Raw genomic sequence first — 19,441 nt, 5'->3', positions numbered from 1 at the left:
GCTGGAATGGATTCTTCACAAATAAGGATAATCCCTCATTTGATGTTTACTCACATGGATTCCTTCTGTATTCTATACTGTCCACATTGGGCTTTGCAGTTTTTATATATTCTTGCCAGAATGCACTTATTCGTTAGCCATTTTTATTAGTGTTATGGTTGAGATGACATTTTCCCATTCTAAACTCCAATTTTCTGTGACTTTTAATTTTACAAAACAATTACCTATTGGGCTGAAACTCCTTAGGCTGGTTTTCTGCTCAGAAAGGAGGTATGGGGGGAGGTTTTAAAGTCTGTTCCACTTTTCTTGGCAGCCTAGACATTTAGATTCATGTAAGTGCTTTTTTTTTTTTTTTTTTTTTCTTGAGGCGGAGTCTCGCTCTGTCGCCCAGGCTGGAGTGCAGTGGTGCAATCTCGGCTCACTGTAAGCTCCGCCCCCCGGGTTCACGCCATTCTCCTGCCTCAGCCTCTCCGAGTAGCTGGGACTACAGGCGCCCGCCACCACGCCTGGCTAATTTTTTGTATTTTTAGTAGAGACAGGGTTTCACCGTGGTCTCGATCTCCTGACCTCGTGATCCGCCCGCCTCGGCCTCCCAAAGTGCTGGGATTACAAGCGTGAGCCACCGCGCCCGGCCAGTGCTCTTTAAATAAAGTTGCAATTGCTTAATTATTTAAATAAATGGGAGCTGAATTATTTAAGGATTTGCTGGCAAGACAAAAGGTTCTAGATTTTCTCACCTACCCCTCACTCAGAATTTTCAGTCTCGTTTTGTGCTGGCTAACTGTGTTTTCATATATCTGCAAATCCAGTGACATCTCTTGGAGTTCTTACCCCAGCTAAGTCCATGGATTTTAAAAGTCAAGTTTGAAATTTTAAATTGTATCCGAATACTTACTTTGAATAATGTCTTTTTATGTATATTATGGTTAAAATGCACACTTTTACCAGATTTGAATTATCAAGCACCTCTAATGTGCAGGGGAAAATAGCAGAGTGGAAAGAATACAGTTTTGGAATTTGAAAGACTGGATTTGGATTCTGACTCTGCCACTTATGTGGCTCTGTCACCATTGCAAAGTTATTTACCCTTTCTGAGGATCAGTTTTTTCTTTTGTAAGCCACCTCTTAGGGTTGTGGAGGAGATTAAGGAAATATATGTAGAAGCCCTTAATATATAGTACCTGGCAATTAGTAGGCACTCAATATGTGGTAACTATGAAGTCTGCACTGGGTACTATGTTAACAATCAGGACTTTACAGGTGGATAAGACAGAGGTTCCTGTCCTTACTGAGCTGATAGTCTGGCAGTGGCAAAGCATTTTAAGCAGAGGGAACAGCATGATCAGCGGTAGGTTTGAAATCAAGAAAGTGCTTGGTTATTTGGGAACCTGTTAATGTTCCAGTGTCCCTAATCTTAACATTAATATAATTGGAAATACTACATTGATATGGTGTTTTCGAGGTTTATAATACACATGACATACATTATTTCACTTGATCCTTGCAAACCTATGTGGCAGACAGGGATTATTGTCTCTATTTTATAAGGGATTTTAGCGATTTACCCAAAATCACACAGCTAGTGGAAGAGCCAGGATTAACATCCAGGTTCTTGCATTTCCTATGCAGTGCTCTTTCTACTGTAACATTCAACTAGTCCTATGTCTTATCTATATATACAAGTGCTAAGCCTTTAATGATAATTTAATGAGACTTTTATAATGTTCTTCTTACTTAAACATTTTTACTCAAACTCATCTGACTTAAGATAAAATTATATAAAATCAAATTGAGGTTGTACTTTAGCCTCTGTATATATGTCACTTGTGACTGTAATTAAAAAAAAAATTAAAGTGTAGTTATTCTCCTCCTTGACCCCGTCAAGTATGTAGAATCTAAATGTTACCTCCTAATTTTACTTTATATGCAGTTTTTTTTGTATCAGTATCTTTTAAAATGTCTTACAGAATGGATAAATCACATACTTTTACATACATTCATATTTGCTAAGTATGCAATTAATTGCCTCATCTACCCAGTTCTTACTGTTTATCTCCTTTAATGGCAATAATGCATCTTTGGGTGTATTATCTTTAAGGGCCCACGTTTGTTTTACTATAGTTGATTCAAACATGTTGGATTCTTGCTGGAACTATTAAGATTATGGCTCTTTTGCCATCATTAATTTTAAAAAGTAAGTGCTGAGGTGAGAAACGAACTACCTCAGGACATCAACCTCCATTCTGTTTCGCTTTTTAGAACTGTGCCACTATGCCAGTTGTAGGATGTTCAGCATGAAAGGCTCCACTTCTCAGATGGAACTTACTTGAACCCTGGAGTTGCTTTTGGATCCCGCCAGTTATTGGCATTTCCAAATAAGAATGCAGAGCATGCAATACGCTGCTGTCAACTTGATCTTTGAATACAAAGTTGTGGATAGAAATGCTAATGAACCAGCGATCTGTGAAGTACTTCACCGTGTTGGCCACACAGCAAATTAACAGGTTCTTTCCTCTTAGGAGGAGGAGTTTTTGAAGGGACGGTCTCTTTTTGTCTTTTGTAGGGAAGTTATTTTAAAGTTGTTTTCTTTAGTTAGGGACAAGGCTCATCAGGTGTGTGTGTTGGCTACTCTGGCCACAGAACATGTGTGACTTTCCTGGCATATTCAGAGAATTTCTTAAGACACTTGACTCTACTGGAATCTTTTCCATAGTTACAATTGTCATTGAACATTCCAGGGGCTTCATCTACATTTTGAGTTCTTAGTACATTACTATTTAGAGGTATATATGAGCATTTTCCACCAGAGACCAATATTTCTCTCTCTCTCTCTCTATATATATATATATTATTATTGTTTTTGCCTTTGAAGTACCTCTTTTCTTAGAGATACTCTTGCCACCACCCTCCACTTTTTTTTTTTCTTTTTTTCTCAAAACTCACTGAAGATGTCCAAAGAAATACATGAACTTTTCAGTGGGAGTTGCATGTGATTTTTAAAGCATCTTCTATGTGGCCTTTTAAGTTTCTGTTTTGATTTTGCAATTGGTTGGAAACGAAGGAAACCTCAAGCTAGTAGCTGATGAAATCCAAAAAGGACTTGCCATGTTAATAACAAGAATCTGAAAAAGAAAAGAATCTATCTGAAAAAGAGTCCAGAAAGGGTTCACTGCCACTCCTTTGAGGCTTTTTCCAGTCTCACCTATTAGAGAAGTTATTCACTCTATCATTATGGATTGAAGGAAGGTCTAGAAATTTCCTCTCCAGCACTTCCAAGAAGGTGAAAGTTCTTATTTTATGGGCTGGCAAGGAAACTGGGGGAGAAAGGGAAATGATTTCTTTCTAAAATACCAGAAGATAAGGTGCCACACTTGTCCCTTAAGATAGATGGACAGATATACAATATAAGCTCCTGTATGAGGTACATCTTTTAGGATGAAATTGACTGAAGGATTGATCTTTGACCGAATCCTGTTTGCCTGACCTAAAATGAACTCCTGGAAAGACCAAAGCCTTATTGGCTGCACCAAGAGAAGATAGGACCTTGCCCAAGGATGGGAGAATCCTGGCCTTTAGTCAGAGACAGCAGGTATGTATGTTATGTCCATTTGGTTTGTCATTTTGCCAGTAGCTTTAAAGGAATTTGGAACTTGATATGATGTAGGATCTTCACATTTTATGAGGTTACAATGAAACTCTTTTGACCCTATAGCAAAACCAGCTTTTTAGAGGATGAACATATTTTCTTTTCTTTTTTTTTTTTTGCCTTTCTTTTTTTTAATTATTATACTTTAAGTTTTAGGGTACATGTGCACAATGTGCAGATTTGTTACATATGTATCCATGTGCCATGTTAGTGTGCTGCACCCGTTAACTCGTCATTTAGCATTAGGTATATCTCCTAATGCTGTCCCTCCCCCTTCCCCCCACCCCACAACAGTCCCCGGAGTGTGATGTTCCCCTTCCTGTGTCCATGTGTTCTCATTGGAGGATGAACATATTTTCAAAAATTTAGCCCTACAGTAAACATGAAATGTTGAAAGAGAAATGTCTGTCTGGCAAATTGTGATTCTGTCCCAAGAGGAGGAATTTACTTCCATTTTGATTTACCTGGCAGGAAAGTATCTTTTGCAGGCACTACTGAAGTTTTTCTTAAATTCCTCTGCTTTGAATTGTGTCTCTGGGAGCCATTCATCTTTGTCACCTGTTTTACTTCTGCTATTTTTAGCCAAGTGCCAAAGACCTTACAGCTTCCTCAAGTGAAAGATAAAGAATTAAGATCTGTTGTAAACAAAATCTCATCACTTTTTTTTTTTTTTTTTTATGCTGCAAGAGCTTCCTTCAAGTTTTCCTTCGAGTCAACTTTAATTGCTTGGACTTAGACTCTCCAAAAGAGAGACCTTTGTTAATTTTGCTTCCAAATCCATGAAGAGGCCTAAGGCTTTGTTTTTTTTTTTTAAAGAACATTTTAGAAAAAATGACCAATGAATGAACTTCTCTTTCATCTCTATTCTCATGTCAAATGATAAGGTATAAAGCAAATGGAGAACCTTCTAGACCTAGAAGGATATATCTTATAAGTGAATCCATTCCCAAAAGTGCCAGTGCTTGTTTAGCTGAGTCAGTTAATCTTGACACTAAGGAATTATTACAGTGTTTAAATTTCATTTTTTAGGTTGTAGTGTGGCAGGAAATACGTGATGAGGCTTTACCTCTTTGACTTGGATTTGTGATAAGAAAGTAAGTTTTGGGAGGGCGAGGTGGGCAGATCACTTGAGCTCAAGAGTTTGAGCCCAGCCTGGCCAACATGGTTAAACCCCATGTCTACTAAAAATACAAAAATTAGCTGGGTGTGTTGGGGCACGCCTGTAGTTCCAGCTACTCTGGAGGCCCAGGCAGGAGAATCACTTGATCCTGGGAGGCGGAGGTTTTAGTGAGCCGAGATCGTGCCACTGCATTCCAGCCTAGGTGACAGAGCAAGACTCTGTCTCAAAAACAAAAACAACGACAACAAGTAAGTTATTTGGCCTAACTCATAACCACTTCTGGAGAAAACAGTTCAAGGCACATAGCCCATGATAAGTGCTGCTGTTTCTTTTCTTTTCTTGTTTTTTTTTGTTTTTGTTTTTTTTCTTTTTTTTGGGGGGGGGAGGAGGGGGGTATAGGGTCTCACTCGTCACTCAGGCTGGACTGCAGCCTTGATCTTGGCTTGATCTTGGCTCACTGCAGCCTTGAGCTCCAGGCTCAAGCAATCCATCTCCCAAGTAGCTGAAACTACAGGCATGCACCACCACACCCGACTAATTTTTGTAAATTTTGTAGAGATGGAGTTTTATCATGTTGCCTAGTTTGGTCTCATACCCCTGGGCTCAAGCGGTCTGCCTGCCTCAGTCTCCCAAAGTGCTAGGATTGTAGGCATGAGCCACTGCATCTGGTCGAGTGATTCCTTTTCTATGAGGCTAGAATGTTTCCATCACACCTAGACTAACTAGTAATGTAATTTTGTCTACCTGGTTAATTAGGTAAAATTTATCTAATTAACTATATAAATTTATACTGCAAAGCATTACATGCTTATAGGTTTGGCTTTGCTTTCGAGAAAGTAATGGTACCTTCTGAGTATTTTCTTCCATCCCCATGTCAATCACTCCCACCCTTTCTCCTTAAAAATTATTTTGGAGACCAAAGTATAATAGATTTTACCCAGAAGTGGTATTTCTCACCAATGTAAACTTTATACTTTATCTTTTAAAAGGTGGAAAAAAAGTATAGTAAAATATTGCATATGCACAGAGCCGAGAGATTATATTTTATTCTATTATTCTTCCAAGTTGAGTTTTGTGCTGGTCTTATTTTTATCTCTCCATCTATGTTTGCAGGGCTGCCTGTTTCCCCCAAGTGTTAATGTAAACACATTTTATTTTGAGACAGATCAGCTCACTTCCCTCTGGAAATCCATCCCTATAATGTGGTAAACCTCAATATAACTCTCTGGTCCGAATGACATTTCATAACTGTGTACAAATCAAACATACTGTTGATATTAAATGACAATATTTAATGCCTATGTCAACAATTCACTTAAGTCTCATTTCATTAAAACGCTTCTGATCTGGGGAGAAGCTGCTTGTCTGAGTAGATAAAGCACTTGACTTTCACCTCTAGTTTCCGGGTTAAAGTGCAGTTGGTGAGCTGTAATTCCAATGGATTTTACAGGTTCTGGGCTAGGAGACTGGAACAAAAGTCTCGTTCACATAATCAGAGGAAATCTTGGGTCATCTGAACAAGTGGGCGTCATAACCAGTGATTTTCGCTTTATTTCTTGTGTAAGTGAGCTCTTCCTTGTGGATGATTCCCACTCCTCCCGCCCCTGCCAAACCTTAGAAATTTTAAAAAAGAAATTACCATGGTCAAGTTAGTTAACAAGCAAATGGGGAGTACCTTCTAGACCTAGGAGGACATATCTTGTAAGTTAATCCATATTCATTCCTTGAATAGTTCTCCCTCGGTTTCTCTTCCAGAAGTTACAGCCAGCTTTGGGTCCTCCATTCTTGCCTTGAGGAAATTTCCAAAAAGTTTTTTTTTCCCTCCAGCCCCAGATGCTCTCCTGGCTCTTTCCAGGACTCTCTAGGGGACTGGCTTTTGATGGTTTCCAGAGTGTAATCCTAATTCCACCAGTGTTTTATACACATTGACTCCTCTGATTGTTTCCCTGTAGTTAGGAAAGAAGCCCAGGCTGGTTAGGAACCTCCTCTTATGCCTAAATTAGCAAGGAAAAGTGTTTCACCCATTTCCATGGTCATGGTATCTCTACTTCAAGAAGAATCTCTGTGGGAATTGCTCATGTCTTAAACTAAAGCCAGTGACTACACTATACCTATTAAGTGGTCTGTAGGGGATATTTGAATGAATGATAATAGTTGCTGCTGTTACTTTAATAATGTCATAATGTTTTTGTTTCATACAACTTACTGAAGTTTAGGACTTGTGTGCAAATCGCTACCTATATCCTTTTTCACCTGGGACCTCCTACTTTGTGAGCCCTCAGCAAATGTAGGATAATCAAGAGGGAGGAAATTAGCCTTGTGGCTGTAACGGATATCTTCAAACGGCTACACGTGGTAAAACCGTGGGATTGTGCTGAATTCTTACATACCTGTATCAATGCAGAAAGACCCTCAAAAAAATTACAGCCCTTTCCATAGTGGAACTAATCGTAATATAAAATAAGTGGCTGTTAGGCTTCTTTCAGGTCTTGATAACTTAGGCAAAGCAGATAATTAATACAACCAAGATGACAGTCGGCTATAATTGGCTGCTTATTATGAAGTTTAGACATTTTCCTCCCTTCTATCTCTGGGAGAAAGAAATTGCTCTAGCATATGTGTGTAGAAGACATAAAACTTGCTACAGCAGTATTTTTATTTCCAAATTATTCTTAAAGCTATTTAAAAGTCACCACAGAATGAGCTTTACAGAAGCAATTTAACGGCTCCTTTAGGTTTTTGTGTAAATTCAGATAACTGAAATGTTAGCCTTGATTGATGATTAAAAAGGAAGGAGGTACACCAAAGCTGATGGTGAGCTCTGGGTATACAGGATAAAGGAATTGGGGTTGTGGGGGAAGGATCTCACCATAGTCCCTTAAGTTTTTTTATAGAATTTCTGTTGTGATTGGTAATGTAAGGAGCATTTGAAAGATGATCGTTATTTGAGAAATGTTTCTGAACTAGAAACTTGCAAGCTTTGAATCCCGTTAATACTCACTGGCAATGATAGCCATTTTCCATTCCATGAGATCAATTTGGAACTTGAGCATAATTTTATTTCTGCTTCACAGTTCTTAAAATCCTGTTTGGAAATGTCATTAGGAGGATAAGGGATGTAATGAAAAATACGTTTTCTCATGTACCAAATCAAAGTGTATAGTTATGGAGCTGGCTATCTATACTGAACAACAGTTAACAAAATGAATTGGCTGCTTTCTGCATTTGAAGTTGTATAGTGTAAAATTCAATGAAACATTCAATAACTGGAAAGATCACATCAGCATCAAGGATGCATTTAGCAGGTTTCCTCCTACCATATTACTAGGATAGAAGCACAGTTTAGAACTAGGGATAAAGGCTATGAATGAAGTTAAAAATTGTGGGAGGCCTGGAAATAGAAAGATAAGTAGGAGTGACTGGGCCTGGAAACTTGGACTTGGATGCAAGTGAAGGAAACAGAAAGATGGGCCTGTGTGGACCAGTATTTTATGATTGGTGCTCTTGTCAGTATCTTCCACTGAAGGCTGAAAGTTATTTCTTGAAACTAGCATCTGTCACACCCCTCCTTAAGGCAAAGGACCTTATTTTTGGTGGTTGAACTTGCTGGGTCAAACAGAATCACTATGCCTGATTCTCATGTTCTATGGAAAGACATAGGGTGGGGTGAAAGCAGCTTTTTTTCCATTCAGCGTTTTTAGCAGCTTTTTTAGAGTGAGGAGTTATTCCATGAGTGAATGAATGGAATGAATGAATGAAAAAAAAATGACCAGGTTTGTTTTTCTTGGAAAGCTTTTATTTCCTATAAAGAGATACGGCATAATTGTGTTTTCCCTGGCATAAAATGAAAAATAAAATCTAGCAAAATGCATACTTAAGGGATGTGTGTGCGTGTGTGTATGTCACTGTAATATATAATGAGACTGTTGAACTCTCTAGAATGTTTGGAGCTATAAAGTTTAGCTGTTTTGAAATATTGCTTTGTTAGATATTGGCTTAGGGAAATACATGTTTTCGTATAAAGCACCGAAAGCATTCAGTGATGGCATTGTCGGGAAGTGTACCTTGCCTTCTTAAGCGGTAGATGCAACTTTTAAGAATGCAAATTTGAAAAACTGACGGGGGAAAATTACAAGAAGCTTACATATTCTTGAATTTTCTCCATCTGAGTTTTAAGTAGGCTGTTGTTAGGCTGGAGCTGCTTCTGATTATGACTGTTCTAGGGGGAAAACACAGTTTTACAGGACTGACCTTAAGTGCAAAATGGATAGTAATTCAAAGCCCCGAGGGGGCTTAAGAAATGAAGGTAGCTTATTGGTTTTGGCAGGGAAAGGGTTGTCTGGTAAGACCATTGAGTCCTGTAGCTGAAAATGCTGACAAGCTGAGCAGAGAGCATGTGTGCTATACCAAGAACAATCATTATTTTCATTGGCAAAATGTATTGCTCACAGTTTTGGGTAGTCTGTCCATTTTGTCAGTAATTTAATGTAGGTTGAAAAAGGCATGGAATATAAACCGCTATTGTTGAGCATCCCTGCAGGCATACCTGGCAGGTTCCATTCCAACTTTTAATGAGGAGCCTTGCTTTATGTTGGGGTCCGCTGGTGGCTTGCAATATCTATTTTGGGGTGTTTTAAGATGGGGGTTAGCTCTTGAAATTGGACAAGGTGCCTGCATAAAAGATGATGAGATATTTTTTCCCTCTTGGTCTCTGCTCCTTGTTAAATTGGTAATTAGGCGAGACTTTCGGACAGAAGTAAAAATACAGATGACATGGGATTGTGTCTAAGGTGATAGCTTTCCTTTCATGGGAAGAATAATCCTGAGGATTGAAATAAAGAATTTGAAGTAGAAACTTAATACATTTGAGATCTTCTATATTTTTATAGTAATTTTATTTCACAATATGTGCCAATAATACATGATACCTTGAATAATGTATTTTTGTACTCCTTTACCCAAGAATTAAGCTGGTACATTTGCAAGAGGAGGAAATACATGTTGACTTTGTGATATTGCTAGTAACCCCATTCTTTTTCTTTCTTTTTCTGGGAGTGGTGCTCCACCCCACCCCACCCCCTCCAGCCCCCAACACACATTCATGGGTTATTCTTGGCTGGGAAATGTTCTATGTTTTCTAAAATTTTTCAAAATGTTGCAGTTTATGAGTTGAAAAATGAGAAAAATGGTTACTACTTAATTTTTTAATGTTTTATATATTAATTTGATTCTTCAGATCATTTTGGGAATATCCTTGGCAAGAAAAAGCTGGCATTTTCACACATTGTGGCATTGTCTTTAGGTCAGACAAGCAAGTTGCAGAAAGAATTTTCTAAGCTGTGTGTTGAATAAGGAGACAGTTAATTCTGAGGCAGCCCTCTTTTTTTTCTAATCAGATTTATAGCAGAAAGTATTGGGACTAACTTATTCACACTTTTCCCTAACTTATTCATATTCTACTTATACCATATAGGAATTTTGATAGTTAAAATAGGCCCATGTTCTAATCAAAACAGAATGAGAAAGGGAAACAATTGCCTTTTAAGAATAGGGATGAGAGGCACTCAATCATTTATAGTTCTTCTCATGATATGTGCTGTTTATGGAATACTATATGCCAGGCACTGGTCTAGAAAACTATTAATCTGTGTGCAATCAAGAGAGAGGAACCACACAGTAATTTGAATAGGGAAAGCTTACTGTGACTCGTTAATTGTAACAAGGTATTGGAATAATGAGGGACTTGCTAGTAAGAAGTAAGGAGAATTGTAAAGAATGTAGGAATAGCAGATCTAATGAGCAACCATTACCCTGTGCTAAGAAAGAGCACCCAAGAAAGAACACCTTTCCCAAGCTGAGATCCAGGTTGTGTTGGAGAGGACACAGCTATGGCTCACCGTAGCAGAGAAGTTGCTGTGGTGCTGTGGAACTTGCTGGAATTCCACCCTCTAATATGCTGGGGAAAACCATTCATGAGAAGGTGTCTCTTTGGAGACACTCTGATACAAAATTGTGTGATTAGGGTGCCAGCAAAGCTACCAGCCACCATTTGCTCCTGGCTGCTCTGCTCTGCAGGATCCAGGCACTGGGGAATCTGTGTGTACCTGGAGATGGATGCTAGAGAAGCTCAGTTCTGTGTGTACCTGGAGATGGATGCTAGAGAAGCTCAGATGCCTGTAGCGCCATCTACTGATAAAGATTAACCTTATGTCCGAGGGTAAAGGAAAAACATTTAAAGGGCCCAGATCCATTTTCACAAAGCAGACAAAAAGGGTGATTTTGAAGCTGAGAGGCAATGAACTGATGATGGGCACAGAAGTCTATGCTGCTGCTTTTTAATCCTAAAGAGATTAGAAGTAGTGAAATGGGATTATATATCCCATTTTACAGGTGAAAAGATTTCTTTAAGCTTAGAGAGATTAAGTGACTTGTTCAGGGTCATATAGTTAATAAATGGCAGGCACATTTCAAAATTAGATTTGCTATTTTCTAAGGCCCGTGTCTTTCCATCAGCCTTTTTGGAATACAGATACTAACAAGTCTAGAAATTGGCGGTTGTGCCATATGTTCTTGTCTAGGTATTATACTAGAGATCACTATTTATTCATTATTTAGTTCGCTTCCAGCTGGTCCTACAGATGAGGGGAGTTATGCAGGTGAGTACCTGTTATGTTTGTACCATACATCAGATTCTGAAACTTAAAGGAATAGTTTGTATCTACTTTAGTGGAGTCCCTGAAACCTCTTTTTTTCTACCTGTACCTTAGCTGTGTTAGTTACAGTTCAGGATTCATGCCTGTTTGCTCATTTGGCAGCTCCCAAGGGTCTCAACTTGGGTTCCCTGGAGGGTAGGGGCAGAAGATGATGGATCCTGGTTTTTTATTTGAAATGTTACTTTTTCTCAACCTAGCTTCTCTCCCCAGGGATACCCCTCCAGGACATGCAACCCTTGGTTGTCTCCTAGTCGAGGCTGAGGGTACAGCCTTGCTCTTTCGAAACAGCAGTGGTCCTATTAGGCTACATAGGTTTATCTCACTTTTTTTTTTTTTTTTTTTTTTGAGAAGGAGTCTTGCTCTTTCACCCAGGCTGGAGTGCAGTGGTGCAATCTCGGCTCACTGCAGGCTCCGCCCCCTGGGGTTCACGCCATTCTCCTGCCTCAGCCTCCTGCGTAGCTGGGACTACAGGTGCCCACCACCTTGCCTGGCTAGTTTTTTGTATTTTTTTAATAGAGACGGGGTTTCACCGTGTTAGCCAGGATGGTCTCGATCTCCTGACCTCGTGATCCGCCCGCCTCGGCCTCCCAAAGTGCTGGGATTACAGGCGTGAGCCACCGCGCCTGGCCCTATCTCACTTTTGAGTAATAGATTCATACCTCAAATTTTTGTAAAAGAAGTGTCATTTTCATACTGATTTACACTATAATTTTTAGAACTCCTTTATCACTTGACTTTGGGTGAGTTACTTAACCTCTCTGGGACTTAGTTCTTTTATCCATTCTTTAATCTATAAAGGGGAATGGCCTTTCCAAAGCTCCTCTCATCTTAAAAACACTCAGTGGCTATTTCTAGTTTAACATCTTTTGGCAGCAATTCCAAACATGTGAGCCTTCAGTTGCTGATCCTGTCCCTGGCAAGTAGTTGCTGGATTACAAATAAATGGAAGGTAGTGTGATGTGCTAGTGAGAATGTGACTGTGGACTCAGACCCAAAAGGGTTGGAATCTTAACACCTCAGAACTTAGTAGTTATGAGGCCTTAGGTGAGTAATTTATTTTTTCTGTGTCTTAGCCTTTTCCTTTGTGAAATGAGAACAACAATGCCTGACCCATTGTATTCTGATGAGGAGTAAGAAAAATGATAATATGTAAAGCACTTTGTACACTTGCTGGCACATAGTAGGTGTTCTATAAATGATAGATATTATTATTCCCCATGAAATTGGAAGCTCCTTGAAGGCAGGGACTCTGTCTTAGTCATCCTTAAATTACTGATAGTACTAGATATCTAACAGGCACTTAGTAATATCACCCTTTTGAACTGAAGGAAAGTCCTTTCCAAGTTGAATCTTTATAAAGTAAATACTTTTTATGTAAATAATCACCCTGGAGTTTATTTGATAAGTTTGGATTGCATATATTCTTCTGTCTTAAAGCAGTACATTGTTATAATTGTATTACCTCTCTCTCTCTCTCTTGTTTTTTCTTTTTTGACAGGTCTCACTTGATCACCCAGGCCGGAGTGCAGTGATACAATCTTGGCTCACTGCAGCCTTGGCCTTCCTGTTCTCAGGTGATTCTTCTACCTCAGCCTCCCGAGTAGCTGGGACTACAGGTGCACACTACCATGCCCAGCTAATTGTTAAATTTTTTGTAGAGACAGGGTGTTGCCATGTTGACCAGGCTGTCTCAAACTCCTGGCCTCAGGTAATCCATCCGCCTCAGCCTCCCAAAGTGCTGGAATTACAGGCCTGAGCCACTGAGCCTGGCCCCTTAAATTTCTTGTTAGTAATTTTCAAACTACACAGTTCTTTGATTTTTTTTTTAAACCATGATTGCATGGTATAATAGTGATAGTATAACATTATTATGGATTTACTATGTGCTAGTTATTATTCCAGGCAGTTTATACCTACTAATTTCTTTAATATTCATAGCCTTCTCATTACCTCTATTGTCTATATAAGAAACTGAGGCACCAGCCAGTTAAGTAACTGGCCCACGGTCCTGAGCTGTAAGTGGGGAAGTAGTGGTTTGTCCCCAAGCTGAGTGCTTATCACTGCTATGTATGTTATATTGCTTAGTTCAGCTCTAGTTTTGAGACATTTTACTAAATAGAGGTTATTGATGAAAACCGGTCAAACCCAAATCAGCCTGAGTCTAGAATGAAAGGGAAGGCATATACTTCAAGACAGGTTGACATAAATCTATTTTTAGTCATTTAAATACATTTTTGAGAATTGCTTTCCCCCTTCCAAATAAGTTCTGAGATCAGGATGAGCAAAAGCCAAACACTTATTTTTTATGTTTTGAGATTAAAATTGTGTTCGTCACTATGTTATAGTCATTAGTCCCCTACTGTGCTTCACGCATAGCCTCTCCTCACCCCTCCACATGCCTGCCCTCTGCAAATATGTCACAGCAACAACAAACTTTATCTTTTTACATCCCATCTTCCTTACATAGAAGCTATGGTTGATTTCTCCCTCTAGTGTTTCTAATCTGCTTACTGACCTTTGCTATTTAAGCTGACTTTTAAACATGAGGAAGAGAGGCGAATTGATTTTCTACTAGTAATGTGAAAAATTAGCGATTTAATTTCACAATATTTGTAAATAAGAAAATGGGACCAATGGCCTAGTCTCAGATTTCATTAATGACTTCCCAGAAGTTGTCCTCTAGCCCCTACCTCCAGTCGTGTGGACACAGAGAACAGAGAACTATGGAACCTGAATGAAGTGCATGTTCAGATGCCAACAGATGATTCCATTTCTCCCTTTAGTTTAGTAACAACATTATTTTCACTGTTCGGAAAAAGATTGGCTTGGTAGACATTAGGAACCACTTTAGTCAGTGTGGATAAATGAAAAAACATAAGTGATCAGCTTTCATCATGACAAATGGAAACTGTCATTTAATTTTTATCCCCAATTATACAGCTCCAGGACCAATTTCTCAGGTGGAATGTTGGAGCCATTAAAAAGAAATAAGTAAACTATACCATATTCCATCATTTTTCTGGCAGCTAACCAATGATCTGTAGCCTTATTACATGTACATTTTTATAGAGATATTTTTCTCTTAAGTTTGCAGAAGGCTTTATTAACTCTTTACTGATTTCTTCTGGAATGCATTTTTCCAAATGAATTCCTTTTTTCTTTTTATCGCTGAGTGTTGGTTGGGATTTACTTTGGTTTTCTCTGGAAGCTATACTCATTTTCTTCTTTTATTTATTTATTTTTTTTGATTACTAGAATTGCATGGAGCCATATTTCTTTAATTCCAACTGAAGTTATATTAGTGGTCCTAACATTGATTACAGACTACGTTAATTTGGATTTCAGAATGTGATTTATTAGAAATATAGGACACACAAAAAGACCCAACCAACCACCTTTTGTCTCTTGCCTTAAAGTGATACTGAAAAAGTTGGGTATCCCCAAAAGGCGTGCTCCCATAGCATTTGTCCATTCTTCTAATAGGTCACGTTGTAATTTGCTAGACTTCATCTTCATGTTCCCCAGTAATTTGAAATCTTGGTACTGTGGATACCTTTCTATTTGGCTGAGTTATCTTTGCATCCACAAACTTAGCAGACTGCTTGGCACATACTGGGTATGCAAAAAATGTTTTTTGAATGACTGATTCAATGCTTTTTTTAATTTCCTTTTGGGACTATTTGTAATTAAAAATTATTTAACAATATTGAAATCTAGTCTCTTCTGAGGACGCTAAAACCCTTTACAATTATGTGTGTGGTTTTATTTATTCCATATAGAAAAATTTTACATGCAGTGGGTAGCCTTTGAATTTTCCAGGTGGGAGAAATTGAGATCAAATGTTACTAATGATATTAAGAACTCCAGAGAGAGGCAATGCTGTGATTGGAACCGTTGACTTCTGGGTTCCAAACCCTTTTTTCTCCCCAAGCTACATAGCTTTGGGTGTTTCTGCTCAGATTGTACAATCTGCCATTACTTTTATTATCAAAAAATGTCGCTGATTTATTTTTGATGCATAATTAATATAGAGAGTGGTGGTGAGAATGATGGTCAGAAGATCGGTTGTTTTGGTTTTGGAGAAGCTGGTTAATGGATGAGGTCTATTAGCTGTGTAGATCTACGTACAGATTTTCTTTTTTCCCCTTGGTGTTCAAATCCTTTCCCCTTCATTCACCTAATTAGTAATTCACAGGAGCCTTTGGCTCCCAGCCTAAGAATATTTGTATCTACTCGACTTTAGCTTCAGAATAAACTTAATTTTCAATAAAAGAGGTACTGAAGTACATTATAAACAATAAGGCAACATTTTCTTCAGATGTATGCCTTGGCATATGCTTAGAGGAGAAATGATACCCTCTTGTATCTACTTATAAAACTGTCATCTGGTACTGTTACCATTAGAATATGCAAGTAAGCTTATAAACATGCTGATGAAAGGATTCTTTTGGCTGGCAACCTTGTTAAGTAAAAGGTGTTAAATCATGTATCTTGTCCTCAGGGGTGGTGGACTAAACAGCTGCTCTTATCCTTATTAATGACTGTAGACTCCTGTTTCAGAAGAAGCAAATAACCTTTTGTAAGAGTTGTTATAATATCAAGAGTTACTTTTAGTCAAGCTCTTTATTGGGAATATTAATATATAGTGTAGCTTGGCAAACAGCAAAAAACCCTAGCAGTTTGCAAATGGTTTTCCTAGTTTCTTTCCCAGGAGTGATAGGAGTAGAAGACTCAAATAAACACACGTAATTGCTGATCTGTCATAAATCATTCTTTGTGGTAGGTATCTACTTTTCTGTCTATTTGCTTGTGATATAAATGAGAAATTCTCTCGTGCCATTTTGTTGGGGTGGAGTGTTGGGATTTGGGACTGGTCAGTCATAGAATTGCAGAGTTAGAAGGGACCTTAGGGGTTGAACTCAGTATAGTACAACATCCCAAAGCTTTAGAGTGAGCCCTTTCATTTTGGGTAGCTGTAATATTAGAATGCTTTTTCACATATTATGATTGTGTTTCTTATTCCTTGTGATGTTCACTCATTGGTCCCTTGCCTTGCTTCCCAGGGTCTAATCCTTGTTTGTTACCATCCATCTAGTGTGACATCGTTGACTGTGCATGTCCTTGACTCAACCTGGCCCTCTCTCCCACAACTTAGCACATGCCTTTTATCTTCTTGTACTTTTTATATATCATATTACATTTCCTTGGTGTTCACTTGGCTCCATGCTGAACTGAATTCTGTGAAGGTAGGGATCAGATCATAATGCATCATAGAATTTTGGGTGCCTAGTACAATGCCCAGTCCTCAATAATATACATTATTGAATGTGTATTGTTCTCGTCAGCTTAAAATAGAACTATCATGGGTTTTTGTTTGTTTGTTTGTTTTAGCTTGTTTGTTTTTCCTATAGGTATAGCTGTTAGGATGCCTGATTACACATTGACCATTGAACTTAAGATCAGTTGAAACTTTCAGGGCTGTCAGAGTTGCCTGATGCAGGGTTTGGGGAATTGTAAAATAACGGAAGGGGCTAGAGGTGTCCTAGAACAACTTCTCATTGATTTCAGAGTCCACATTTCTATCTGGATATTAGCCTGTAGCATCCAAGTGATTGGCGTGAATAAGTCAGTACCTTGCTCATTTTCTATAAAGTTTGATCATGTTCACAAATTTAATAGCATAGTGATAAATTTCTCACACAAAAATCCCTCAACATATCTTTATATCATGATAGAAAATCACCTACTGTTTCCAAGCAGTGAGCTTAATCTTTTCTTCAGTGTTTTTGCAGTTCCACATAGGAGTTACAATTATTATTAAATGTCTTGGGTAGAGGTGAAACAGCATTCTGGTTTTTTGTTTTTGAAATCTGTGTTTGTCTTATATTCAATATCTCTGCAAGCTTTACACATTTTGTATTTGAATGGTTAAACCTTCAAGGCTATTGAGTCATCATTTTCTTTGGTGTGTCCCACCATTTCTGTGAGATACAACACACCCCACCCTTTTCATGGAATGGGAGAAGCCCTCAGCCAGCATGTATAAGATTTCTAAGCCTACAGGCACAAGCATGAGCGGGCAGGACTTCACTCCTTTGGCCCTCGTCGTTAGTTTTACTTTTTTTTTTTTTTTTAGAAGAAAAAAAGACCCATGTCCATATTGCTAAAATCAGTGATTGATAAAATCTTGAACTAAACTTGACATAGGTTCCTGTACTTGAAGAAGAGGTGGTAGGATCATCTGAACCGAGGAGTTTGGGACCAGCCTGGGAGACATAATGAGGTCCTGTCTCCACACACAATTAAAAAAAATTAGTTAGGTGTGGTGATGTGCACCTGTGGTCCTAGCTACACTGGAGGCCAAGGCGGGAGGATCGCTTGAGCCCAGGAGGTTGAGGCTGCAGTGACTCATGTTCATGCCAGTGTACGCTAGCGTGGGCAACAGAGTGAGACCCTATCTTAAAAAAAATAAAGCTAAAAATGAATGAAAGCCAAAGGGTGACCGATTATCTACAGTTTTCTCAGATACTCAGAAGGAAAATGTCAAGAACAAGGATGAGTTGGGTGATTATTCAAATAGTGGCCTGTGGGTCCTGTTGAATCTAATGCCTCCCTCTGTGGATTCAGTGGTGTTTCCTCCAAACTCCCCTTAGCTGTCTGTGTGTACTTAATACATGAATACTTACATATGAGGAAGAGCAGTTCTTATCTCTGAAGTAGTAAAGCATCTTATTGCATTTGTTTAATGACTTTGAGATCTATCTGGTAAACTCCAGGTTATAATTTCTTTCTTTGAATTTGATTCATTTCCTCATTCAATATTTCAGGAAGTATTTATTGACCACCTATCATGTGCTATGCACAATGCTGGATATTGGGAAATAATGGTTCACAAGACAGATAGGATCCCTGTTCAAGAGCTTAGCATTGAGTGGGAATACAGGCAATGAAACAATTACAGTTTATCATGTGTGGTAAGTAAGGATAGGGAAAGCCTCTGTCAGGAGATGAAATGTTTGCTGTTTAGCATAGCCATACAGTGATTATGTATTCTGAGCCAAAATTAGAGCACAAAAGATAATGCCAAAAAATGAGATGATTATGCCAACTAATTTTTTGCCAAGACCATTTGTGGATGGAAATTTTAAAGATATAGTTTGGACATTAAAATATATGAATTTCTGGGACATGTAAGTAATTTATGAGTATAAACGGGTAGAATATTTGAAATCAAGCCTGCCCTGGCAAATCCTGGATAAATGTTTGCTGTACTTTCTGGTTTCTGCCACTTGTAGAGCTGAATTTATGGAGCTGTTAATTCAGGGAACAGATTTTAAAAAGAAATTTATTAGCATATAATAAAGGCATAACAGAATTTATTAAAAGTCTGATTTACTTTAGAAATTCTGAGCCCTACTCCAATGTTTTGATGGGAAAAAATAAACCAGGAAAACTGAGCAATTGTTCATGTTCTCAGTGCAGATATTATTAAAAGACCTTCTGTGCTACTGGAGTGTTATGGATTCTCTCTCTCAAAACACCACTTGGCTGTGCTTTGTCACTAAAGTCGACCTGACAATTTCCCGTAGATAACTCTGAAATGGATGTACATTCATGACTTTGCATAATAATTTATGCCTTTAATATTGCTGTGGTCAGCATGTGGACATATCTGCAAAACATTAGTTAAGTAATTGGTCCTTTTCAGCTGCAGTCTGTCAACAGAACACATCCTTTGAGGCCACGAGAAAATACTTGCAATGCTTCAGTGTACTCATCTATGCAAGTTGGTGATTCATGGGCCAACAAAGGCAGGATAGAGGAACTAGGAGGCAAAGATATTTGAAGTAATAAAACAGTTGCTAAAACAGGGTGGGATAGCTAGTATACCTCCTCCCTGCAGTCAAGACTATACCCAAACCATCTGAGATGGACACCTATCTAGGCTCTTCTTGAAATGCC

General features: G+C 38.5%; 1 protein-coding gene and 1 long non-coding RNA gene across 7 annotated transcripts in view; both read left to right on the top strand.

Annotated features, from left to right (window-relative positions):
* Positions 1 to 19,441, top strand: part of CADM1 (cell adhesion molecule 1) — a 333,594-nt gene that overhangs the window by 46,426 nt on the left and 267,727 nt on the right. The window lies entirely within an intron of this gene.
* On the top strand, positions 371 to 17,952 carry LOC134736096 (uncharacterized). The gene is made up of 2 exons (XR_010119792.1): positions 371 to 3,589; positions 6,217 to 17,952. It is a non-coding gene; the product is annotated as an uncharacterized lncRNA (long non-coding RNA).

This window comes from Symphalangus syndactylus, chromosome 3 (assembly GCF_028878055.3).
Source record: "Symphalangus syndactylus isolate Jambi chromosome 3, NHGRI_mSymSyn1-v2.1_pri, whole genome shotgun sequence".
Lineage (NCBI taxonomy): Eukaryota > Metazoa > Chordata > Mammalia > Primates > Hylobatidae > Symphalangus > Symphalangus syndactylus.
The sequence above is the reverse complement of the archived record's forward strand: the minus strand, read 5'-3'. Positions and strand labels throughout refer to the sequence as shown.